Here is a 27604-nt window from a genome sequence, read left to right on the forward strand (position 1 = left end):
CAGGGCCGGGAGGCCAGCGGCTCCTCTCGCTTTTCATTTAAAGTCTCGATTAAAATTTATTAGGGAAGGCAATAACAATGAAGGAAATTAAGACATAAATGTGTGTGTGTATATATATATATATATATATATATATGTACTGCTCGGTGGCAATTAGCGCTCACCGCTGGGAAGCCTCGCTGCCTGGAAATTGGCTTTGCCTCCCAGGAAACCTGAGGAAAATGCTGCCCTAGTTACTGCTGCCGTAGGTCTTAGGAGAAGCTTGAAATGAGATAGATACAGGGTTTTCTTTCAAAATATGTTCTTGAATAAATTAGTTTGTATCCAGAAATGGCATCTGTTTTCCTTGGCTCAGATATTTTTCTAAAAGTTTTTAGGTATGCAGCTCACACTCAAACGGGTGCCTAATATCTGAGCAGTTTTGAAAATCAGGCCTGTGTTATTCTGAGATAAAACAGAACTACTGTTTTAATTAAAAAAATTAAATACAGAAATGCTGTGGGGTCAGTAACCCCGGCAAAGGGAAAGGACAGGCACTTAGACATCAGGTCTCATGAGGTGAAAATTGTTTTTAGAAGTTAAGCAGCCTGGCATTTGGTAGCGCATACCATCTAACAATAAACCTTCTCATTTATACCTGAGGAAGAAGCTGAAAACACCAGACGCGTCTCTGTTTCTGTTGGAGGTAGGTTTTTACGGAGGCATCTGCAGCAATTTGGTTTACTTTGATGGTTTTGGAACTTGTATCTAGAGCTTCTTGACTGAGAATTTCAGGCCCTGTATCCTCTGCGTTTCACTTGGGCTGCAGCTGGTGTCTTGGAAGAAACCTGGGCTACTTGCTACAGATACACTTAAGTATTAAAAAAACCCACATGGTCTCCTGTTCCTGTAAGCCCTCTGGACTCAGAAGAGCTTCCAGTTTGTGTAGTACTTCTGCCCAGTAATCGCACTACTGCTGAGTAACAGCAGCACCAATGCAGATTTCAGATGCTTGGCTGGAAGCACTCTTAAGAATTACATGGGTATATCCTCATTCTTCCAAGGATAACACAAAACTGTTGAGTTTGACTTAAGCTGTGCCATCTTGTTCATTCTCTTACTCTTTGCTCAGTTAGTCATTTGCATAGTGTTTGGATTATGAAGGACAATGTGAAAAATTTAATTTGATTCTCAAATCAGGAAAAGCAATTATAAATCTTTGATTTTTAAATAGTATTTTCTGGTTGGAAATTATGCATGCCTTCTGTACATTGCTTGAAAGTGTATAAATATAAACCCCTTGTTCAGCCGTTTCTTTTTTGTAATTAAAAAATGCATTAAAGTACAAGTGTAGTTTTAAATCAAAGTTGTTCTCATAGTGTTTCTCATTGTTACATGCGCTGGAAATATGAAATTAATTCGTGTCAGCTTATTAATCAATAACATTTGCTCATGCAGGTCACTTGCTGATTTATCTCCAATTCACAGTTCATTAGAAGGTATGTAACTCTTCAGTGATGCTGTTATTTAACAGATGTGTTGTCACGGTGCTATTAATGACCTCTGGATTTAGCAACTCCTGACACAAGAAAGATTTCAGAGATTATTAACATAAATTTGGAAGTCTTTTCCCATGGGTATTGCATACATTAGGTCATGTAGTATCTAGTAATAAATTTACCAATCTGTATTTTGGAGTCTCTTCCTAGGATGCCCGTGAATTTCATACAGATAGCTGAATCGATGGCCAGGCATGTTTTCAGGTATATGTATGTGCTCAGATATAGGTATCCCAGGCTTTCTCATCCTCCTAGGTATAGGTGGTACCTTCTTAATTGATGCTATCAGCAGATTGCATCAGTGTATACCTGCTTTTCCTGTGGTTGGTAAATGCATGAGACGAGACTGTATTGGAACAAACACTGATCCTTGCAGAACTCTGGCAGTGCAATATTTACCTTTTCAACAGTTACTTTGTTGAACTGAACTAAAAGTTGCTGAAAGGTAGTTCTATACATAGAAATATTAGAAGAAAATATTTTGTATCCTAGTCCTAATTCCTGAAGTAGCTCTGCAGAAGTCTTCCGTGGAGCGGATTAAGTGATTACAATCTACATCTTTTGTTTCTCCTAATAAACTAGTATTGCTGTTTTTCATCAAAAAGCATGGAAGGAACTAGTCCTTTAAAATTAGATGTACAGATATATCTTTGGTGAAATTTAAAGGAACTAACCTCAGATATGTGGAAGGGAATTATAGTTACTGATATAATAACAAAATTGGTTTTTTGCAAGTCTGTAAAACAAGCAGAATGTCCTGAATAGTCAAAGGCTTTATTGGTTGTCTTCATTCTACACAAAATGTTATTTGAGCATGGATGACTTTTGCAAAATTAAGAGGGTTTAGTTTAAATTGTTTGAAGAATTTGAAAGTCTTGCCAGGAGGTTCAAATGACCTTGAAAATTTGAATGCTTCCTGAGCTTTGAATGCTCAATCTTTTTAAAACTAGCTCCTGCAGTTATACAACCTTTACTTCAATTTGGATTTTGAGCCCAAGAAAACAGCTACTGTACTCCCATATTAAAGGCACTGAAGAATAGAGACCAGTTTTGAAAACCCATCACTGGAGTGATGGCAGAGGAACCTGAATGTCACTGTTGAAGCCTGATCATGTAAGCAGACTCAAAAAGAGTTTGAACCAGATATTCTTATAATGCAATGACATCATCTCGTTCCCTGAGGTTTCCAGAAACCTGACTAGCTCTCTGTGTACAGCAATGTGCTCGTTTTTGTTAAGTCATTCTAAACTGAGAGTAGTTCCACTGACATGGTGTCAGTTTTAAAACTGGTGAATTAGATCCCAGAGTCTTGGGTTTTGTATATAGATAGAGCCTTGAATGAAAATTAGATAGTGGAGCCACAAAGGGCAGTTGTAATTTTTGCTCACTGCACAGGAGGGTGCTCAGCCTCTGTCTTCATCGGTAAGAAAGAGCGATTCCCATGGTCATTAGAATGAAGTGGAGAAGCCGTTTTCTGAACTGGTCTTTTCTTGTAATGACATTGTAGGATCTGTTAAATACAATTACTCCAAAAATATGCAGCTGTTAAAGAATTTTAGAAGGTGTGTGTTAATTGCTGTTGTAAGAGCATTACAAAGGTATTTAGGTCAGAAGATGTACTGTAATGATCATCCACTGTGTGAGACACTGGTATTCTCTAATGGGTGTGATTAAAGGTGTCAGAATTTTCAATAGAAGCTTTGAAGTTTCTCAAAATTAGGGTGGTTTTTTCCCAATCTAATGTGTTAATCTGAATGTGTGAATCCTTGTGTGAATCATTCTATTGAATAATGACTTCTCATGTATGTAAAAACCTAGCAGGAGTGGATTTACTAGAAAGGGGTAGATAGGTTTGTTAATTTATAGTCAATCTGTAGTACCTGCTTATAGTTATATCCTTAATTATTCTTTATATTCCTTGGTAAATAGGTTAAAAAAATGAATGTTCTGATATAACTCATAAAACTGAAATGTTTAGAAGACATATTGGTTTATTAATTTAGGTGAGTTTGAGTTTTATAGCAAGTGGGAAAGGGTTTTATTGGGGGGGGGCTCCTGTGGCACATTGTCAATAGGAGCAAACACTGTTTTGCTGCAGCAGGTTGTGTTGATATCTCAGGCTGAGGTATTGCTCCCCGTAAGTGCTTTACACAACTGCTTTCTGTGTGCTCTGGTTAGGGTGGCAGCCTTTAACTCACAGAAGGAAAAAATTTCTCTGTAATTATTAAGATTGTCTGCCATAAAAAGTTTTATTTGACAGACTATAACCTGAACAAATGGTGAGACAAAGAATCTTCTTGCATTAGTTACCATTATAAGTGTAAGAAAAAAATTGGCTTATGAGTGGCTGAAAATTTACTAAATTTCTGTTTACCTTTTTAGAGATCAGTTAAGCAGAGGTCTTGGACATTGCTATCTGGTCAGATTTTAGTAAGTGAGTTAACGTGTTCTGTCTGAAAACAATTTGTTAAACCTCTGTCTTGTGCAAGGTCAAAATATTCTGGCCCTCTGAACACATGTCCATTTTAGTTGCTAAGGAAAACCAATTGTTTTTAAAATACATTACCATTGTCAGATTTCCAGATATGTCTTTTCAGAACTTTCAGAATAAATACAAACGCAGAAATATAGTAGGTAAAATGTTTGTCGTGTTGAACGGGACTAACGTCAGCATATAAATATTTGCTTCGCTTCAGTCAATATTTACCTCACTGGTCAATAAGACTTGTTTTGCACTTCACAAAGTTAATATTTACTTACTGGTTTTAGTTTGGTGACAATATATAAAATTCTCTGTTTCTAATGATATGGAGGGCTTTTTTACTTTTTTTCTAACAAAAAAAGATTTTGTATTAACAGATGTGTGTAAGTTTATTAGGAAGTCTTGCCCACAATTAAGACCGTGTTCATCATATAATAAGATTATCCAGGTTATGCCTATAACATTTTACAAGTACAGAAAGGATAATTAAAATTAAAAAAAAAAAGAGAAAATGAACAAATGTATTATACATTTATATAAATAAATATAAATTATAAAATGAATAAATATAAGACTGTAAATTAGAAATTCCACATTGCTTGTTTTATGCCAGTCAAGTTCTCTGGTAAAGGAAAATGTGTCACTGTTCGTTATATGGTGATTTGGTATTTTGTTTTTTAATGTTCCTTGCATAAGATAAAATAATTAGATTTAAGGAGGGCCTCAGAAACACCATGTAGATTTTTGGCTTATGCAAGTGTTTTTGAGAGATACATTTGGGTAACTCACCAACATGCCTTAAGGAAATGCTTGTCATCTAGATCCAGTGCCTAATTTCTTGCAAATCCAACTTCCCATGAAAGAACTGTAGAACCCCACTGCGGGTTTTGGGTTTTGTGGCATGTTTTTTGGGGTGGTTAATTTTAAATATTTTTTTTACTGTTGGCATTTTGAAAATCTGTACATGGTCAGATATATTAAAAAAGGAGAAAGAAACATGAGGGGGGAAAAAAAGGAAAAAACTTAGTCTTCTGTGGTAGTTTGCCTTTGCATGATGCTATTGCTTTCATCTTTGCTTCTCTTCAGTTTTTTAATTTATTTTGTTGAACATTCTCATCTGATTGTAGGTGAGCACTGCCTGTATCCTTACTTCAGAAATCCTGCACTATGCCTAGATGCTCAGCTAGAGCCCTCGCTTACCAGTTTAGAGGTGTAATAGAAGTGAGCACTGGCTGCTTTTGAAAACTCAAGAACACCCTGTTTTGCTCCCTGTCATAAATAGACTCCAGTATTTTGAAGAAATTATACTCATGTCTTCTACAGTAGCTCTTGTTGACCATCACTAAATGAAAATTTCTTCTGTGCTTCCTTCGTTTCCTTCCCACCCATGCCAACTTTCTGGGGTCTGTTATTAGAGAGTGCAAAATTCTTCCTTGTTAAAACATTGGTATTCTGTTCATGTTTAGATTAATAATGTTAATATTTTTTTCTACTAATGTACTGTACAAACAATATGTTGCTGTTAAAATTGACTAATAGCCTAAACAGAATTGATTTGGTTTAACTAAAAGTCAAAGCTATTAATTGTGAGTATATTACAAATCAGTAGAGATGACTGCTGTAATGCAAAATGTAACACTATAAGATTTTTTTCAGCCCTGGGAAGCCAACATATTCTGCTGGTTTTGATTTATAATAATGGGAGGCTCAAACATTAATAACTGTAAAAAATGGCATTAGGAGAAACTTCCCAGCTCTCTGAGGGCAAGATACCTCTCTTCTAGATGTTGATGGGAAAAGCCATGGCTAGATTAGAATAAGATGAGGCATACCCTGCTGAATGGGATTTTCATGGACCAGACCTACTTAACAATGAAGTTGTCTGGCATTAGCATACTTGAGGAGGCTGCCTGAAAAAGAATGCTGAATGAAGATGCTTGATGTACTCTTAAAAATGAATAAACAAATAAATGAAAAGGCTGACAGGCTTTTAATTAAACTAAGTAATCCATTCAGAAAAGGAGCATGTACTAGTGAAGCTATTGGACACAGATTTTAAAATGTAAATGTTGTGGAGGAAAAAATTGTTTTTATACAGCTTTATTGTATTCATTAATGATAAATATATATCTTAATACAAACTTCTAGCCATGTCTAAGTACTTTCTGTTACAAAGGAGTCACCATGGAATCTGTGTCCGCTGGAGTTTATAGAAGTGTCAGAAACTATGCCTGTTGTGATTTTCAAGGAGGTTTATGGTTCTAGAGGCAAAGCTATATAACTTTTCTCTAATTTTATCAGAATCGTAGGTAAAATTGAATACGCAAAGAACAAGTAAATTTTTCAAATGTGTTGGCAACAGTTTCCCCAAGAACTTTACTGTGCTTTCAGCAGTGTGGTCTACCTCTGCTGTAATTTTTAGGGCATAATCTTACAAATGTATATGATTAGCATACATAAGTGAGTAGTCTCATTAGAATAAGGGCTTCTTGTCTGTGAAGTTATTTGCATGAGTTTGTAGGGTCAAGGCCCCCTTTACCTCAGTGTTATATAAAAATAAAAATACTGCTTTGCCATTAGGAAACCCTTCTGCATATGCCCACATATAGCTCACTGTTTTCCAATTTCATTAAAAAAATTGTTTAGTTGGAGAGGAGATACTGATATTTGTGTTCATTACAGAATTTGTTAGGATATGTATCACACAGAAACATGTGTCTATAATTTTATCATGCGTGCCCTTGTTGAAATCAATGGTGGACTTCCCATTGACCTTAACAGCAACAGGCATGTGTTTCTAGATGTCTGTGCGGCTGGTAGTATAGTATGCAATAGTAACACTGTAGCTTGTGAAAAGTGAAAAAATAGTAACTGAATTATGCAAAATGAAGTATTACTTATTGCTGATATTATGGATATCCTTTGGCCCTAGTTACTGGAAAATCAGGTATAGACTTCAACACCTTGGTGAAGACGCAGCACATTTCTGAAGTAAATACTGAATAGGAAACTGGTATCGTTTAAGCAGTTGTTCATACTTCCCCATGCTTAACCATGCAGATGTTTTGGTTGTACAAATTAGAATGCAGGTGTTAATTCAGAAGGCAAAGGTTTCTGGAATAAAGTACTTTCCTCTTCCTAATTTGAAATTTGGTTTTTTTGGAAAGCAAGCACAAACATAGCCATTTTTCAATTAAGTCAGAGTAAATACAGTAGTTACACTTGTATGGTTTAGGAGGAAATGCACAGATGACCTTTAGATCCTTATAGTTGACTGGTCCACATTTCCGAATGTGACACTTCATTTCCATGGAAAAATTTTCTCCCATGCATTTCATATGTATGTCGTAGTTGGATGTATGCTTATTTTTCAGTGGTTTAGTTATAAGTCAATATATGATAGTGTGAGGTGTTTGACTTTCAACCTGCCAGAGGCCTTGTCTGCAGCATATTGTTAAGAGATAGTGCCATCTACTTGGTGTCTGGTCAAAGGAGATAACGCTGTTGTTTGTTAAGCAAGACACATTTGTTATTTTGCTGTGATGTACCCTTTCCTTGCAGTGGCATACTTAAACCCAGCTCTGAGGAGGCAGAGAAGATTCAGTATGTTTGCACTTATGACATGAAACAAAACTAGTGTCTTTTTGCAAAGATCTCCAATTCTGTCCCTGAGAGTGGTGATTTTATGATTTATACAGTTAGAGATGAGGGTGGTGAGGTTATTTGATTAATTTAATCTTATGGTCTGAATCTTCAGTTGAGCTAAACTCTCTGAACTAAATCACAGCACACCCATATCCCTCAGACAGTCAAATAAAACATCTGTTGGATAATGATTATCTTAATTTAAGAGTGAGTTCTAGCTCATACGGTACTTTACTTCATTAATAGAAAAGAATTAATGGAAGACTACTTACAAAAGTACTTAACTAAGAACTACTTACAAAGTAAAACATTGGTGAAGGAATATTGAAATTAATCTTAGACTCATATATAACTTCTTTCAGAAGACATTATAATGATTAAGCATGTAAGCTTGCATGATTTGAAGTCTGGCGTTGTCTTCCCTATTTTCAGCAGAAAATTACTGGGCTGTCTATCAGTTTCAGCCAGGTCTCTGACTGCTCATAGATCAAAAATACAAACACTAAGTTTGCTGAGGGCCATTCAAGCTCCAGCCAGTTAGCAGGCTCATGTTTATTGATATGGTAGTTGAAGTGCCAGCGTTTTAGTGAAAATTGTAGGACTTGACTGTCTGAAGCTAGGCAAGAAATCATAGGCAAATGCCTAAATAAAAGGCCTTTTCTGAGTGGTCCAGAAAGTCCTAGTAACTTGGAGGCCTGAGCATGTCTGGTGAAAAACAGGTTTCCTAGTATGTGTAAATAAGGATCTGGATGTGTAACTTCAGGCATTCAAATTTGAAAAGTTTGGTCTGCCGCTCTATAATTTCTGCTTTTGATTCTGGGTTTGTCACACCACACTGCTTGTGTGTGTGTTCTTGTGTTTGTTTTGAAAACATTACAGTTATAATTTTGACAGTAGCTTCCTAGAGAAGACCAAGTGGAGATTTCAACTGTGTGAGCAGGGTCTGTGGACAAAGGAGCATGTGGTTGAGTATGTACAGACTGATAAAAGATCCTCTTCAGCTCAGTGAAAGGGGGGGAGAGCTGGAGGACAACAGCATGAGGGAAAGGGGACAGATACAGGTAGATTAACCTATAAATTAAATATGTCATAGCACTTTTAGGATTCCAGCTATAATGTACTAGATGCCCAAAACTTTTGTGTGTGTGTTTGTGTGCATACATACTTTTGCAAACTTCCCAGTTGTGCATCCCATCTCACAGAACTTCCTTATACAGAGGCTATTTCCTTGTGCCTTTTGGCAGCAAGGGTCTGCAGAACGTGTTCTGCACTGTCTTCCATAAGGCCAGTGTGGTGTTCCGTGCTTATGGAAAAACAACTAATTCAAGGCTTGCAGAAGAGTTGGCATGTTTGTTTAAATTTCTCAAATGCATCACAGCGATAACAGCAGCTGTACAACATCTCTCCTGTGCGTATTTCTGTGTGTAGTAAAACTTTATTTTTTTCTATTAACGTATGAGAAAATATGAAACACTACAACAAATTAATATCTGTGAATCCTGCCCAGGGTCACTCTGATATCCATCTAACATTTTACAGTACATTCAGAGAAAGATGTGAGAGCAGATAAAAGGCATTAAGCAATGAAATTATAGTTAACAGAAATGTTTTGTATTTTTCATTGTTTGGATCCTGATACAGTAATTGTTCTCTATCATGCATAATTGCCATAGTGTTAAAATAATTGTAAAATGCATTACTCTTTGATCCATAATTTCAACCTTTATATAGGTCACATAGTTGTGTATGTACAGAACTGTTTGTCCATGACTGTTTAGCAGGTGCACATAATTAATGTCTGTTCTTTAAGTAAGCTGAACTTTAAGTAAGTTCTGTTGAACTTAACCAAGTTAACCATTTTTCAGCCTCCGATGTTGCAGTAAAAATGTACTTCCTTAAATCTGGTTTGCTTGCAGACAGTGTCTGACACAGTAGATTTAGTACAGCTGCAGTATTAACGTTCAAAACTCCCATGCTGCACAGTTTTCCCACATGCTACATAAAAATGCTGTACAGTTTCTGTCTCCAAGGCTCCTCAATTAGGGCATTAACTGACTCTATGCCTCCAGTTTGGTTAATGTTTTTATTTATATATAATACAGTTTTACACACTCACTCAAATTACTGTTTATTGCAAAATAAGTATGGTAAAATAATAATTTTACCCAACATTGGCTTAACATTGATTTTCAAACTGTGAAAGTCAATGGAAGATAAATCTGGGAGAGGATTGGTGAGATGAAAGATGCAGAATCATGGACTAAATGAGTTGCTAGAGAATAACTTGTGCTTATATCTATTCTTAACTAGTTATAAGAAAATATAGTGGAAAATTTTTCTGCCATTATGAAGGAAGCAGCATGGATTTATGTATCCTTTGGCAGTGGGAAGTGGGGAAAATGCTCAATTAACTGGGCCATTGCTTTTATTGTCTCCTATTACAGCGTTGAGTTTTGTTAATGCAGTTTCAGAAGGGCAGCTTTTCCATGTTTTTGGTGGTTTTTGGGGAAGGCATACTGGCTTCAGAATGTATCAGCGAGGTTCTGAAGGTCAGTTTGTAAGTTACATTTTGAAAGGCGATGGAAGGAAATGTGGGTTTCTTTGAAGACTTGACCTGTAGAACCCTGATGGTTTGGCTGTTGTTGAGTTCCCAGTCAAGAACAAAATGGACCAAAACAGATTTCAGTCTTTGATCTTTCCATCTGCTCATACATGATAGGACCGTGCACTTTCACACTTTCATAGCAATCCGCCGCTATGTCATTTAATCCTTAAATGGCTTCTGTGCCCGTTTACTTTTACCAAACTTGAGAGTAGTCTGCTATACTGAACAAAGCACTCAAATTCATGCTTCAAGCTCAAGTGTTTGCAAAATGTGCATTTTATAGACTGGATTTAGTTTAGGAAGATTTTTGGAAATGTAAATTATTGGTTTTAGGGAGTAGATGGATGTTAGAGCCCTGTGATAGTTAAATAACAACAGGAGTACAGCCTCCTCCGTTTCTTTCCATGTCAAAAAAAGTTCTGTTATTTTTATCTTCTAAAGAAATACTTCCTAACCTTTATTTTACCAGGGGTGCTTTTTAGTGACCGACTAAATTTTTTGGACCTTTATCCATTTTTCAGTCCAGGTTTGGAAATTACGCCTTCCCTCTTTATTCAGCCTCTAGTGGTTCCTCCCCTTCACAAAAATCTCAGCTTTGATTCCTTACGGAGTTGGCAGTGGAAGATAGGGAGCCATGCAAAATTCTTGCTGGTGCTGCTGCCGCATCTCCCGACAGGAGTGCAGGGTCCTGCAGCTAGCAGAGCCCTGGAGGAGGAAATAGCGTAAACATTCTTTATAAAGCAGAGCAAATAGGTGCAGGCAAGTACTTTAAATTGAACTGTAATGAAATTATTGTTTATGGCCCAGCTTCTACCTTATATCCAGAATGTGTCATTTAGGTGATTGGGCCAGCAGGTGGCAAATATAATTGAATTCAAGAAGATAAATAAGGAAGTAGGCTGGGGATTGTTTGCTAAAAAGAAGACATCTAGTTTACTAATTAGGAGGATTTATAGGATGCTGTACTTAAAAATAGATGATTAGTGATAGCTCATCTTAATCATGAAAGTTAACTTACAGTTTCAGTTTCCTGCAGCCAGCATTGCCGCAACAGTCAGGTGTGTGCTTAGGAGAGTGTGGGGAAGCTAACCTCATGTCAGTCCACCTGGCATGGAGAGCAATGGCTCGGAAACCGAGGGCAAGGGTCGTAGGCCGTGCTGCTGCAGCTGCACAGCTGTACAGCCAGAGTACCTGTGTGCCTTGGGTTGCACTTCTTACTGCAGTGTAGCTGTAGGTGTAGAAAAGAAAGAATCATGTCCAGTTCTGTGTTAGTAGTCACCAGAAATGATGGACCCCCTGCACCAGACACTGTTATTTTCATCTGGAAACTCCGTGACAGGCTGCACAGAAACAGTGTTATTAATTTAGAGAGGAGGTAGCGAAAGATGCAGTGTATTACATCTGTCTTTGAATTAGGTAGAAAGGGGATAAAAGTTGGATTTTTTATAATTAATTATAAGAGAGTGTAAAATTATAGACTATAGAAAACTAAGATGGAGATTGCTTTTGAAATTCTTATGTATCTAAGTAGCAATCTAAAGGTATTTTAATCGAAATCAGAAGTAGATATTAAACTAAAATGTTTGTCAGTGGAGACTGAAGTGGATGTTAAATCAATGTTTGGGGTTTTTTTAAAGGAAATGGTGAGAACTCTGGCGTTTAGGTCAATATCATCTCTCATTAAAGTTATTTTAATGTTCAAAGCTGTATCAATTACTGGTGAGCTCGTCATGGCAGCCATGTATGAATTGCCCATTTCCTTATGCCCTTATCCAATTCATTTCTCTGTGCTACACTTTGGAATAATTTGAATATGAAGTGTATCAAGAAAACAGAGTTGTTTTGTTCTAAGAACTCAAGCAGATCTGTTCTTCACAGAAAGTAACAAACAGCCAGAGTGAATGACCATGAAGGAGATTGCATCTGAGATTGTAAATATTATTTTGAGAGACTTAGATTTCCTTCTGAAAGAAAAAAGCATTAAGGGTTATTTTGAAAATGTAGAAGGGGAATAATAGCAAAAAAATTCCTGTAAGATAAATTTGGCTCACCAGCCTTTTTGCTATTTCATGTCTAACATTCATTTTGGAGATAGAACAGTTGCATCAAGCTGAGGCTAGTTTGGTTTTATGTGCCTGGTAAAATGGAGTTGAGTCACAAGGATCTGGTCCATTTTCTTCTGTCACCTAATACGCTGTTACTTTGTCTTAGATTATTTCAGCCAACCAAATACTTTTTTATTTTTTTATAATTTGGAGAAAAATAAATAAAGTTTCAAAGTAAATATTTTTATATTCATTCTCATGTATTTAGATGTTCTACAGAGCTTCTTTATTGCATATACCTCCATGTAATTTGTACCAATAAAATGCAATGCTGAAGTAGAATAGTTAATTAAAATTTAGATTGGAAATAGATTAGTTTCATTTGGTATTTCAGAGAGTTATGATTTAAGCTTTTCTTAGGCCCAGCAACGAATAAATTAATATACAAGGAGTATGAAAGCCATGCACTTCAGTGTTGAAGCAAATGCTCATTAGGAGCTGTGGAATAAGAGGCTTCTTTAATACAGAAGACTTGCACTTTGCATTTGACAGAGCTGTTCCGAGCAGGGACTTAAAATAAATACCCCAGGAGACTGAATTTTTGTTGATTTGATAGGGACCAGTAGGCCTAGACATGTCTTGATCTATTTGCCATTCCTCAGTTGCCTCGGAAAGCACACTGCTTTGTTACTGGAACTTCGCTTTGGGTGTAGACTTCACTCCTGAAAGACTAATGTGTCTCATAGACAATCCAACTTAGTGTAAGAATTATTTTAGTTTATGTATGATTTCATTGTTCAGACATTATGTATTTTGAATGTAATACAAATTTAGATTTTTTAGTATTTGTGCTACCTGCTTTTTGTGTGTTTGTGTTTACTGCAGCTGAAAGTTATTATGTAAAATGAGTTAGTTGGCATCTTTAAGGGAACTGCCAACATGCATTTGCCTGAGTTACTTCAGCAGTGGAGAAGAGAGGAAGGATTCCAAACACGTCATCCTGATTTCACAAGTCTGCAGAGATTTCCAAAGTGACTTATCCGTGTTAGGTAGTAAATAGCACTCCACTTTTGTTACATACAAATGCCTGCATATGCGCACTCCCTCTCTGTACACATGTAATCTGTAGATCCTTATCTGTCTAGACGTACATGTAACATGCACTTTCTGGACTTAAGTCACTAAACACTAAGAATAATTGTGTATAAAATATTTGAGCATTTATACACATATACAAGATACAGAGGAATTTAGTTATTTTTCATTTTGAAATAATGCAAATAGGAAGTAATGCTTGAGCAAATAAAATTGCAGTTTAGTTTTTGTTTCAGTTCACCGTGCTATTACATGGCCCTTGAAAACTGTAGAGTAAGAATGCGGTGATAAATAGGGAATGACAATCCGTCTTGTTTTCATTGTGACCAATTTCTTACTACATTGATAAAGTAGATGTCTTTATTTGCATTCGGATATAAAGATTCCTTACTTTCAAAATTAATTCTGTGTAATAACTCAGGGTTGCAATTATTTTTAAAGGTGAGCGCTATATTCCAGTTCTCAGATGTTAATATGTATTCTGATATTAACAGCAATTACTATGCTAATTATCACTATGACTTTTTACTTTTTTAGCGGCATTTCTGAATGCTGTTGGTGGGACTGCAAACTCTGCCTACTTAAGAGTACCAGTTACCTTCTTCTCTTTTGGAGTCTGTGTTTAGTAGAGCCTTTGTAGGCCCTGGCTATGTAGATGAATCACCATGGTCTCTGTCCTGTACTGGTGATCTATGAGCCCTGTACCTACAAGTAACCCCTTAAGTGCACGCACAGGCTGAACTCAAAGGACATGTGAAGTAGCAGAGTAGAGAGAACGGGCTGTGGCTCCAGCTTATGGTTAATGCAGACAGGCACAGCTGGGAGAATACCTCATCTCAGACATCATATTCCACTGCTGCTGCGTGAAAGACTTTAGCCTGTACTAAATTTTAAGCATACCTACAAATTGGGCATTTTAGAAGGAAAACTATAGGAGAGAATCTCTTCCAGAATCTGCATGCACAACTATGTAAACATACTGATAGACTTTAGCAACTAAAATCTCGGATGGATCTGTTTACTGAGCTTGTTCCAGCTGTCACAGTTCCTTCCTGTGATCGAACTGTGCAGTGTACCATTCCAGGCAATAGAGCTGAAACTAGACTTTTCATTTAATGATGCTTTCATGTTGAGAGCCCAGTTAGTGATCGAATGTTGAAGAGCATGGCTTTATATAACTTACCTTTCATTGCACTGGAACTCCATGGTAGAAATAGCGGTAGTATTTAGTTCCCTAGATAGTATTCATCTGCCTTAATCATGAAACTTTCTCTTCTTTCATTTTCCTTTTCTATTCATTACACCTTTTTTTTTTTTTTTAATTTATGGAACAAATTAAGGCTGAATGCTAAGTGACTTCTTAATTAGATAACTGATTTAGTTCCAGCACATAGCTTGTATTGTAATGTATATGAAACATGGTGGCCAAATACTGCATGGTACAGTACAGCACTGGATTAAGAGTATTGGTAGGCATAGGCAGTTGGTGTGATCCCACCACTAGCAGTCAGGTTATGATGGCTGTCTTGTGTTGCAGAAGCTTCTGCTACTTTGAATGTTCCCTGCATCACAAAGTCAGAGTTCAGCCCGGATCCCTCTATCACTCCCACTTCCTTCCTTGGTGGGTGTAACTCTGTAATTGCTTGGTCTGGACAAACTGCATTCTAAGTCAAAATGAATTACATCTTTCTCATTTCCTTGAATATACAAGAGTTTTCTCTGTTACAGAAGATAATTATATTTGTCTTTGTATTTCCAGTAGTACCTTGGATCTATTTAAGTAGTGGGAAATGTTTTTCCAGTGTCCTGTGTGATTGACTTGACAATTGCAGTTATAATGATCCTGCATTCCTTGGTTGTAGTGCAGGTGTAGAACTTCTCTCTAACTTTACTCCAGAACAGGAAAATTATTGCATCTTACCATTACTAATTAACTAAATGTTCAGAGGCAATACTTAGCTCATAATGACAGGCATTCCTCTATCTATCAGTTCCAAAAGGTCTAAATTTTTCTGTCTTCACCCATCCTGAAGTAACAAAGGGTAGGAGAGAGAGGAAAGGGGAAAGGGAAGCTTTGCTCGCTCAGATCTTGACTTCAAAAACAATGATGAAGAAAGCAACCCTTGTGTCTGGGTTTCAAAACCAAGGCACCAGGATAGCCAGCTGGTGATTTCTGAGCAACTGTGGTGGATACTGTTCACAGTTCTCTGCTTTGACAGTGTTTAAGCTTTGTTGTTCAATTTTGTGCATGAATCCACTGGCATCGCCGTCATCGTGGGAGAGCATTTCCCCTTCTAAAGAGCTTCTGTGGAATCTCCTGCAACACACAGAAATTGTGCTGTACCTTTCACCCAGGTCCTACAAATTAAAGCCTCTTAGTGCAGCAAAAGCATGTTCTCTTTGTTGTTGTTTCATGTTGTGTACCCATGAAGGGTCCTTCTGGACTTGATTCTAAAGGAATAATTATGCTATTTAAATATTAAACATCAAAGTTCTTCTTTTATTGTTAAACCAATATTAAAGTAGGACAAAACTGATTTACAGTTTATGGCATTGCATTCCAGAATTGCTGGCGTTGCAGCTGATGTCCTGTTTCAGCAATATTGGCACTGCCAGGAGGCTCAGAAATGTAGATTTTAATCAAAAACTTCATTTGAGATACACTTCAGTTAAATTATAAATTAATCTTTCCTTGTGAACTTCCAAGCTGTTAAAAAGGGCAAATGGCTGCAGCTTCCTTTGAAACAATTCAAAAGCCTGCTTTTTGTCAGTATATGATTTCAGTATAATGGAATTGAAAGTTGTGTGTCTTTTTCTCACAGATTGTTATTTAATCACTATATATTAGCTTTCATTGCCCTTTTGATATATTTAAGCTCATAAACTTATCATTGAATAGATTGAATTTACCATTATGTTGTTACTTTTTATGAATAGAATAAATCAATATCAGATACGTTGGTTTGCACTGAATTGTTTATTTTAAGGGATGTTTAAACTTCATTGAAAGAAAATGGAAGGTCTGATGCCTAGTCCTCCACTTTAAAAACCACTAGTTGGTAACACTTTGAGATACAACCTCCCTCAACAAGCAAGTGCTATACATGTTATCCAGAGATGCAAGGCTAATTAAATCTCCTAACATCCTTCGAAACATAATATATTTTGCAGTATTCCAAAATATAATATTTAAATATTCGCAAGTTGTTTTATTATGGCAATAGAAAGCTTTCATTTCATTATTAGGGAAATATTCCACAATAAGACTAGGTGGGGTTTTTTTGCCCATTGAAAATACCACTCTGCATTGAAAATGTCTGTCTGAGATCTCCTTTTTTATATGTGTATATATATATATATAAAATAAAATCTTCCATAACATGTAATCCCCATTCAGAAATCAGATGCTAGCAGATTAATGAGAACTACCCTCTAAAATGTATTGCCCAGTTCTTATATTTTTAGTACCTGCAAAACTTGAAAAACATCTGTTTTGCAGAGAAATAGCTATTAAAATACACTTAAGCAGGAAGAGCTGTCTCTTAATTCAGAGTCAGAACTTTGCTTTGCCAGGGGTTAGTTGAGCAGCTGTGATTCCAGAAAAAGTGATGAACATTTCTTAGTTCTTTTGATTATGAGGAAATGGTAACTTATTTCGCTTTAAGGCTGTAGTCCTCAAATAATCTGTACAAACCAGCTGACTTTGTCTATGAGTTTGAAGCACAGTGTTAAGAAAAATAATTGGGTTCATTGTATCATTGAATTTGAGGGATGTTGTTTGTTGCTTTTTTTGTTTGATACATGTTTATTATTATTAATCAGGTGAGTTTTTGCATAGGCAATTGCAAAAGTATGTATAGTGGATGTAAAAACTTGGGAATTCTTGTATCAGTGTAATCATGTAGTAACAGCCCAGACTTTGTGCTTGACGGGGGTATTTTGTTTGGATTCTGTGTTGCTTCTGCGGTCTTTTCCTCACCAATTATGTATGCATCTTTATTATTATATTAAGTAGCTAATTAAATTTGGTCAGGTTAACCTTTCTTGATGATTAGAAGTAGGCATCTCATCCACTGAAAAAGCTAATCATTTTGAGTGGAACATCTTGTTCTTGTTTGAATAATTATCTTTGTTTACATTCACACAGCATTAATCACTTGAACCAGACATCTTTTGGAAAAAAAGGGGGAGTGCCCATAGCAGGTTTTCAAATGCTGTATACGTAAGTTATAAGGAGGATGCATTTCCCTTCATTCCTCTCATTGAGCAAAACAGGAAGACATTTTGAATTCGTAATGCGGAATAAAAGCTGTATTTTCAAAGTACACAAAGAACTGTAGTTTGTTTTCAAATAACTTGTAAAAGAAAATCTTCCGAGCTGATCAGCTGAACTAAGTCTTGTTTCCTCTGTGAAAATTGTTCAGCAGTAGCATTGCAATATTTTCCTGGTGGAGTATTTTTCATTCTTTTCCAATTATTACTGTTATTATTTTATAACTCTATTTGTCTTTGCTCTGTGGTCTGTTCTGTTTTCGAATGCTAGTGAAAGCTTCTTGGTCATTTTCCCTATCCTTCCCCTTGGTTTGATATTTTCTGCCAACTCTTCTGTCTTAAAGGTGGGGTTTTTTTGGCCTGCAATGGCTAGCTCTTGCGTCAGTACAACCATTGCCTTTACTGCTCATGGAGGAGTGTATCCCTAACGAGTGCTCCATCTGTTGTGGCCTCTGTCATTGAGGTTGGAAAGACCAAAAAGAGAAACTGCAAAGTGACCTTCTGTTGGTTTTGCGGTGCTCCCTCCACCTTGCATCTAAGGCTTAAGAGCTCTTCTGATTCTTCTTTGAGGAGGACTCTATAGCTCAGTCAAAAGATATTCATACTGAAGACTCTTATTTTGATCATTAAATATTGTGATGGTTATAACCTATTGCTTCTCAGGAACAAGGTTGGGGGATTATAGGAGCTCTGTAAGCTCAATGCTCTGTGGTCCAGAGAGCAAGTAGGATACTAGGAATTATTAGAAAAGAAATAAAGAACAAACATGAGAAACTTTTTGATACCGCTATAAAACCTTCATATATTTGCATCTTGAGTACTGTGTGCCTTAAAAAGGATACGTTAAAACAGCAAAAGCTGTAGAGCAGGGCAACAAATGCAATCAAAGATATGGCAGATGTGATTGTGAACCGTATTCCCGTGTTCCTTCTAGAAAAGGCCTTGAAGTCATTTAAAGATATAACTTTTTTATGCTATTCCTTTTCTGATTAAAATCGTCTTCTGTAAGTGATTTTATGGTGCATATAAATATTATGGTTATCAGTCTTCACAGTTAAAATAAGACTTTTCTCTTTGGCAAGAGGAAAGCTATACATGCAAATTCATATTCCTAATGCATTTCCACTAACTGCCCTTATGTTCCAACAAAATTAGGAAAAACTGTATTTTTCACACCTTCTTTTTATTGGTTTCTTTATGCATCTTCTATTCTTTGATTCTCACTTCATTTCTTGTTTCCTTACCTTTCCTGTTCTTTTTCTTTTTGTGGGTACATTCTTGGCTACATTTTTCTCTTATATTTGTTTACTTTGCCTTGAACTTTCTCCCAAATCCTTCAGTTTTCCTCTTTTTAGCTAGACCGATATATACACATTGAATAATCATTTTTCTCTCCTTCCATTTCTGCTTCCTTTCCTCTTCTACTCCACATTTGCCTTTTCCTCCCTAATGTTACAATTTTTTTCTTGATGTTTGTTGATGTCTCTCTTTCCCATGTACTTTCCTCTCTTTTTCTCATTATTTTGTACTTTAGTTCAGAAGGAGAGACTGAATGGGGATTTGGGCCTTGAGCTTTTTCTTAATAGCGCAGATTGGGTAGAAACTACCTTAAAATTGTGGAAGGTAGGGTATCTGACCTGTGGCATGAAGATGACGGAGGGAAAATAAATTCCTTTTTAGCAAATTTAACTTCTCCTAAAAATTCAGGCTCCATCCTTGCAGCTGGAAACAAGATAATATAATGGGTTGTTACAAGCTGTTAAAATTTGAGTCTGAGGAGGGGGAATAGGCTAAGTTACTCTATGAATTGTTCTGTTCTTTGTGGGAGGCTGTTAAAATAAAGCAACAATATAAAAGATGAATTATATACAATTTAATGTAAAGCTGTCTGATGTCATTATGGTATTTCTTCCTTGATTGTCTAACATTTGTGTACTTTTAAAAAGTTTTACATTTTTTGGTTCTTTCTGAACATTATGAAAATTGTACTGAGAGGAGTAAATTCATCTGCATAAAATTGACTGCAAAGAGCAATTAGTCCTTCATTAATATGCAAATTCGGTCCAGTGCAAATTCATCTATATATGAGGCTTAAATATGCAAGTCAGTCTTGCTGTGCGAGAAGCCCAGATGCTTTTATTTACTTTGAAATTGAGGGATTTGGTTAATGATGTTGTTGACAGGAAAACTTGAATAAATTTGATGATCACCATCTTTCATATTAGACGAGGCCCACGGAAAAAAATTACCAAGTAAAATACCAATTTTATTTGGTAATTTCCTATTACCAATCTAGTAATAAAATGTAAGATACAAAGTAATAGAGTTAGATTTCCTGATGTAGTTATCCTGAGACTTAAACTGTTCCCCAAAGATAGAACCATTTTTCTTAAACTTTGTTTTTCCAGAGGGTAAAGACATCTACATAAGCTGTATGAATAACATACTGCATAGAGATTTAATATTGGAAAGTTAGCTTTGTTGCTTGTTTCATTTGGAGAGAGTATATATGCCTGGGAATGAAAAGGCAGGAGCTTTATAAATGACCGTCATCATCATCTCCCATTAATTATCAGTATCACCTTCACAAGGTTTGGTGTTGAGGCCTTTGCTCTGAACCTATGGAGCCAGACCGGAAGCCGTTCAGAACCCACAGCCAATTATATTTGGATCACCTAAGCTAATCAGTAAACATCTTCTTAAATATCTGTAAGTCTTTTACAGCCCTCAGTAACACAACTTTTTTACTGCTGTCACTCAACGTGGAGTGGCTCAGAGAAGCAGGATTTTTTCTTACCAATAAATCTAGGATGTGATGTGTCTTGCGTGTTTCCTCCTCTCCTTGCTTCTGCCCCAGCATGCCGTGGTTCTTTGGGCTCTTTGGTTTTGTTCATTAACGCCACAGCAGCAATCGCTCGGTTGTGAGTGGGTAGGGTTCCCTTGCATATTAGTCTTGTTTCGTCTGGAAGGAGAGGGTGCACATGCTGTTCCTCGTGGTGTTTCTTCCTTTTCCTTCCTCTGTAGTTGTGTCAGGCCTAAACTTAACTTTGGCTTAAGCAACCTGGTCTTTGACTTCAATTGTGCACGCTTTTTCCTGGACTGCACTTGTTCTGTCTTGCTGTGTATGTGGGACATGGACGCTTTCAGAATAACAGAGAAATGTAGTTTAAATGGCCTGAAGTCTGTGGCAGTTTATAAAGCTCTAGTTGTAACTACCTGAGGACCAGTTAATGGATTATGCCATTTGATTCCTTTAACTTCTTGGCACAGCTGTTTGGGATATAAATCCTCACAGTGGAGAACAGTTAGTTTCCAAATCCTTAATGTGCTATACTAGGCAAAAAGTTTATAAGAGCAATGTTGAGGAAAGAAAAAATGTAATGAGACGCTAAAATCGATGTGCTAGCTCACCACATGATGTGGTCTTGCAGGTGAATCCAAATGCAGGAAAAAAGAGACAGAGTTGAGTGTTTGGGGGGAGCAGGGGAGGGGTCCATTACTGTTGTAAAGGCTCTGGTTATCCTACAAGGGAATCTGTCCTGTCTTACCATCAGAATAAGGCATTGACAGCTGTCAGAAGGCATAGTATAGAGGGTGTATTTGCAGTACTTAATAGTTTAGGTGAGAAATTGATTAAAAGGTGAAACTTTAAAAACAAAATATCTTCTGAGACTTAAACACTCTTTGCCTTTGAGAACACATAGTTGGCGGACAGTTTGTATTATTGTTCACAATGCTGTAGATGGTACTGGGCTTTCTGATCTAGCTCCCAAAAGAAGGAAAATATTAATTTTCAAATATTTAAACAATAGGCATCTCGGCACAACCTGAGGTTGTCTCCTATCAGCTATGTAATCTTTATATTCTAGATTAATAAACACTTCAGCCTTGGAGTTTATTAGTCCAAAATATATTTACTACCTCATAAATTCAAACCCCCTCCAGTTATCATCTAATTAAATTGCAGTATTGTGCATGCTATCTTTGGGGATGTATTAATAATGAAATTATCTTGTGAAACAGTAATTACATACTTCATGCATTCTTTTCCATACTTTTTTTTTTTTTGGTGTCTATGTGATGAGTGAGGCACACAGTGATCCATTGTTTTGAGCTCCTCCAAACTCTGTAAGTATCCAAGGATAAGCAGATTTGGGTGTTTGGGTTTTTTCTCTTAGTAAAAGAGGGAGAAAAGTTTGTGCATTTTTGTACTTGGGGAAGGGAAGGGCCAATACCACTAGACTAGGAACAGTTACGAAACATGATTGTGCAAGTAATTTTAGCTCGTGTTTTCTCCTCACTCTTTGAGGAGATTATTCACAGGGATAAAACCTACTTACGGGATCTTTTTTGTAAGGCAGTTCTTACTGCAGTTGCCAAAAAGTGAAGACAACCACTTTGCAAGAGAAAGCTCCTTTACGGCTCTTCACTGATGATGTAGATTTGAAGAAAGGAAAATAGTCTTAAATCTCTCTCCTAAGGAAGGCTTTACTTACAGTTTTTTCAGTGGTAAGTGTACTTACTATATTCTGATTTATATATGTATTGGCCTTATCTGTGCTTGTGCTTTATCAGGGTTGTCCTCCCATCTTCTTGTAATACACTGGATGATTGTCTATTGACAAGATTTCTTTTACTCATTTTTATTCACTTAAAAAAGAATAAGGTGTTCTGAATCCTGGCTAGTGTGCATTTTCTTTACAATGAAAGAAGCACAAGAGGCAAAATAGTTTGCACATACCTTCCATGTACTTGAACTGGAGAGATAAGCTATTTGAAAAAATACATCTATTGAGCAATAATATAAGTGTGTGATTCTTGTTGACACAGGCTCCTGCTCTACCTGCCAGAAGCGGGGTTTTATTCTCTGTTGTACTTCTGGGCACTGCAATCCAAAAGTTTTATTTTCAGGATCCATACATCAGTGGAGTGTCCTGCTCTGTGGCTGCCGTGTTGTCTTGTCATTTGTACAGCCTTTTGGTTGTTTCACTGCAGTTACTGTGGTTACGCAGGTATCCGCATTTAGAAGAAGGGCACTTCCCATCAGTTTCTTCACTGGATCTTTTTGGCCTTTCCAGCACAAGAAGTGTTTTGCCTTCTTTCTAGTTTCCTGCTGTAAAAGTTCTACGAGGTCTAAAACCTTGTTGGAATTACATTGAAAGTTGCCCTTTTGTGAAACATGCTAATATTCAGACCATGTCTGGTAATTAACAAGCATCAACCAGTCTTCCAGAAAGTTATTTATTTAAAGAAGTCCTTTTTTTGACTAAGTGTGCTAAACCTCTTGACATATGGACAGATAGAACCTGGTTTTATATTGGTCAGGTCATAGAATTTTTATTTATTTATTTAATATGATATTAGGTAGTAGTCATTCCCTTTGTACAAAGGGGTTTGATTCAACTTCCAGCTAGAACTCCATTCCTAGTTGCAACCTAAGGCTTTATTTACATTTCTCAGTCATTGTGGGGCCAAGTTTTCAAGTTTTCCACGTTTGGACTCTTTTCTATTTCACTACAGAATCCTGCAAGACTTCTGCGAACAAGAAGGCCCATTGTGTATGAAAGCAGATAGCATTTCTGGTACCTAATGCCTACTAAACCTGGTTGGGTTTGAGTATCTGAGTAGTAAGAGTGACTCAAAGCTTTAGCTGCCTGAGTAGATGAAAGCCTAGGACTTCAGAGGAACAATGGACATCTTACTAAGCCATTGTTACAGTACTTTCCCTTCTGACCTAGTGATGGGTAGCCAGGTCTTCCTGAGGCAAATTAAGTGAATTAGGCAACAAAGACAATAACACAAGTACTTTCCAGCTTATTGTAAAGCTTTATTTTCACACTCTGTGGTATATGTGATATATATGACTTCCAGGAGGTTGCAAAACAAGTCACAAGAGGTATTCTGATTTCTGTTTCCAATACATTCCAGTAAGGTACTATTTGCTTTATCCAGTAATGTGCATATGTGAGCAATCACAGTTATTTAAATGAGACTGTTTACATGGATAAGTGATACTCTTTGAAAATAAAGAATGTGTGACAAGCTTCTGTATTTTTGTGAATACATTTTTGTAAACTACGAAGTACAATGTAATTATTGTATGACATGCATTACAAAATCTCGAATGATTTTATCAGCCCAATGTCAAGGAATTTACACCTTTTGAGACTGAACAGTCTTGTGCTCACTGTCTTAGTAAAATTGGTGTCTGATACCACTTGGTCAGATGGAAGAAAACATTCTTTCTGTTGTTTTAAATAGCAAATGTCTGCAAAGAATAATTACACCTATGAGATATTGCTCAAACATACATTTTTTATTTGCTTGGGATTTATTACTGGTTTGTCAAAACCTGCTGATTTCCAAACTTTTGGGAGTCTAATCTTTCTTGTGGCTATTGGTGAAAAAGGCAGTCTGTGTGTCCACAAAACGGTAGAATGGCTCAAGTTTGTGTCTTGCCTATGCTGTCACACTAAATTGTTTGTCACTGCTGTCTTATTTGCAAACTTTTAAAATTAGACACTTTTCTAATGTTTTTTTTTCCTGTTGTGAATAAATTCACTGCAGAATACTTGCAGAGAAAGAGATGCTTGTTGTCAAGCAATTATATCAGATGAAACATACAGAAGGGTAATATTATGGTCTGAAAATGTTTTACCTAATTTACTGGCATGAAATCTGAAGATGAATTCTGGAAATTTAGGGAAGAAAAAAGACAGGGTTTTTGGTTTTCTTGATTTTTATTTTTTTTCTTCTTGTCCTCTGTATTTTGCAGTAATTATTCCGAGTCTTAAGTTCTCACCTTGTGAAAAACACTGTGGCTGAAGGTGTAAAGAAGACAACGTTAAAGCTTTTGCTCACTTATGGAAATTACTCTGGAGACAAACACAACTCAGAAGACAATGTTATGAGCTACCTGTAAGTTCTGGTTCACAAAACCGATAAGGAACCAGAGATACTTCGGAACTTGCAAATGAAATTTATTCTCAGTGTAATGGTTGAGCTCATTATCTGCCGCTCTTTCTAAATGTAAACTAAGGAGTGAAATACCCATATATTCTCTATATAACAGCTGACATGTTTTCTGCATTCCTGTGTTTGCCTAAAAAGTCATGAATAATCAGCTTAATTTGATGTGCAAAATACAATGCATGGATGAATTCTGATACATATCACTTGCCATGCCTGTGCTGTTATGAGAGGCAAAAAAGAAACAGAAATTAAAATCTTCCTGATAATTTTCTCATCAGTTTTTCTCCAAGGACATATCTGTAGGTGGGTTCTACAGACAGTGTCTGGGGACGGGTGTGTGTGTGTCCCTCTGAATGCCTGGTCTTGTATGTGTCAGTTATTTTCTCATGGTCTTTCTTGCTGTATTAGAAATCAAACCTACCTTATCCCTTCAGATGTTTAGTCCCTGTAATCTTAACTAGGAAAAGCTAACCTGAAATATTTACTTTTCAAACTTTTTATTATTCAAATTTATGTTTAAAATAATTTTTACAAATTTCTACATGTATTACAAATAACTGCCCATGTTACTACTGTTGTAGTAGCAGAACAGGCAGGAACCAGCAGCAGAGACAGATGTGATTGTAACAGAGGTTAGCATTTTATAAGTAATAGCCTGGGTGTAATGAGACTTATGGTTTTAATTAACTCTTAAAATGTTTTTAACACAACTGAAGTAAGGAAGTTTAAACCCCAATTTACTTCTTCTAACTCTATCAGGTTTTTCCTTGCTTGTTTTGGATGACAAACCCCAAAATTTCTCTTATTTTTAGAGATTTTCTCACAGAATAGAATATCTATAGTTCTAGCAAAAAGGGAGATTTGTATGGGTAAAAAGGATGAGTGATAACCCCCATGAGGTGGGAAAAATAAATCAGTCTGTGAGGTTAGATTTAGTTCTATATTGGTCTGTTTCTTTCTTGGAAATCTGTACTTTTGCCAGAATATGCACCAGCATTATGTAGAATGACGAAATTTGGTCAGAGTATTTCATATAGTTGGTATATACTCTTGCTGGAAAGAAACAGCTGGGTATTTTCCGTCATAATGTGACCAATCCACCTCTGTTGTTGTCATTTTAATTGCTGTGGCTGTTTTTTTAAGTCCCCTACAGAAGGTCTTTGTAGTGACAAGCGAACAGTTTACGCTTCATAAGCAAACATAAAGAATGCTGCTGCTAATTGGAGAGGGAGTAATGCAGTTATGATTCCATCAACATTTAAGTTACATTGTTAAAGGACACGTTTTGGTCGTGTTTATGTTGCCACATAAAATTTTACTCAGGGTGAATTTGGTGGGGAAGATTTTATAACAGGAAAGACTAATGCTAGGATTAGGGGGAAGGGAGGGAGAGAGAGAAGTTAAATTTTTCTAACCCACATACACAGTATTAAAGATAAGCATTTTGTTACTTTTTGTTTATTATAACTCTTAATCACTGGCTTGTGGAATAGCTTGTCTATGAAAATGGGAAGACTGCCTCAGAAAAGCTCCCTTTGCCCTGCCCTGAAGAACTGTAGCCACAATGTTTCATGTTGGCAACTCTTTGAAAGTCACCCGTTTCCCAAAGGAAGGAGGTTGTTATTCAGTAATTTAGTCTTTTAGGGTTTTTTTTCCTAGATATTCTGCATGTTCTATCTGTAGACCTCCCAGCTTCTACAAGTCTGAAGGATCTTGTTTTAACCTTCATTTTTTTTCATAAATTACATTTTCATGGAATACTTGGCTATGGATTCATAGTTTTACAGCTACGTGCCCAAAGTTGTTTCCTCTTAACACTGATTTGTTTTTTCTTTGCTACTTACATCTCTCTTCTCAGGTAACAAAATGACTGGAGCCTCATCTCGAATAGTCTTGGGAGGGTCAAAGGCGTGTCCTTTTCCAGTTCACTGGCTAGCTTGTTGGGTTTTAGAAGATGCAATTTTTTAGCATCTAAACAGGGAAATATCATACTTACATGAGAAGAATCATAGAGATGACAGGGCTTCCCCCCAAAACACTTTCTGTGTAATTGCTGAAGACATTCCAACCCACTCTAATGAAGTGTACTGTCTGCCAGTCATTATGCTCTTCTTGGAAGACCATCTGTTGCACTTCAAATATGTAAAGGTCTGCTATCATTTATTGCACCAAACAAATAGGTTTCTTTGTCTGACATGCTGTAACTGGTGAATGTGGGCTAAAGGTAGTTTCACTTGCAAAATGCAGGATGTTCTCTTTTGTTGCACTGTAAATGAAAGGTACTCATTCATCTCAAATTTTGGAAGACAAACATACTGATTAAATTAATTTCAGTGCTTTTGAAGAATTTCAGTTTATTTGGCAACAAATTGTTAACAACAACAACAAAAACCTGAAATGTATTTTCTCTTAACTCAACCAGGAGCACATTGTAAGATTTTTGCTTCTGGTGAATGAGCCTAGCCATTGTACTGTTATCCAGATTTGATATACACTGACATTTGAATTAAACTTACTTTAACTAAATTCTTTAATTATTTTTATCTGAAAGTAGTAATTCAAAGAACCTTTCAGCGGTAAAAAATAAAGAGTCAGCAGCTAGAGATAACTAGAACCTTTCTTCTGATATGCATGAGTCATTTATATGGATGTAATACTTGGTTGTACAGCCTTTATTTATATGAGTTAACTAGGATCCTTTCCATGAGTAAAAGGTGCCAGATCAGGCATTAAATGATGATTTGTTTTGTTTTTCCTGCTGCAGATTTAAAGAGTATGTACAGTCATTCATCTCAGATTGGAGAAAATGAGCATTGTATTTTCACAGCAGAAAAGTTCTGTTCAGAGATTTCCAAGCGGAGAAATACGTAACAATTTCTATCTGATTAGGGAGTGGTCCTAACTTTTTCTTTCCCTTCTCCTTACTGCACAGCAGCTAATGTTCTGGTCA

At 36.5% G+C, this 27604-nt stretch overlaps 2 long non-coding RNA genes across 3 annotated transcripts; one reads left to right on the forward strand and one right to left on the reverse strand.

The window, feature by feature from the left end:
* Positions 1-107: 107 nt before the first annotated feature.
* LOC106631232 (uncharacterized) lies at positions 108-27391 on the forward strand. Of its 2 annotated transcripts, XR_008733730.1 has the most exons (4): positions 108-685; positions 1438-1478; positions 24458-24600; positions 26513-27391. It is a non-coding gene; the product is annotated as an uncharacterized LOC106631232 (long non-coding RNA). The 2 variants fall into 2 exon arrangements; XR_001334772.3 differs by lacking the exon at positions 26513-27391 and having other exon boundaries at positions 24458-24931.
* LOC129736711 (uncharacterized) lies at positions 8492-17267 on the reverse strand. Its single transcript, XR_008733731.1, has 3 exons — positions 14594-17267; positions 11289-11498; positions 8492-10975 (listed from the first exon to the last, which is right to left on the reverse strand). It is a non-coding gene; the product is annotated as an uncharacterized LOC129736711 (long non-coding RNA).
* Positions 27392-27604: the final 213 nt, after the last annotated feature.

Source organism: Falco cherrug, chromosome 1, assembly GCF_023634085.1.
Source record: "Falco cherrug isolate bFalChe1 chromosome 1, bFalChe1.pri, whole genome shotgun sequence".
Classification (NCBI taxonomy): Eukaryota; Metazoa; Chordata; class Aves; order Falconiformes; family Falconidae; genus Falco; species Falco cherrug.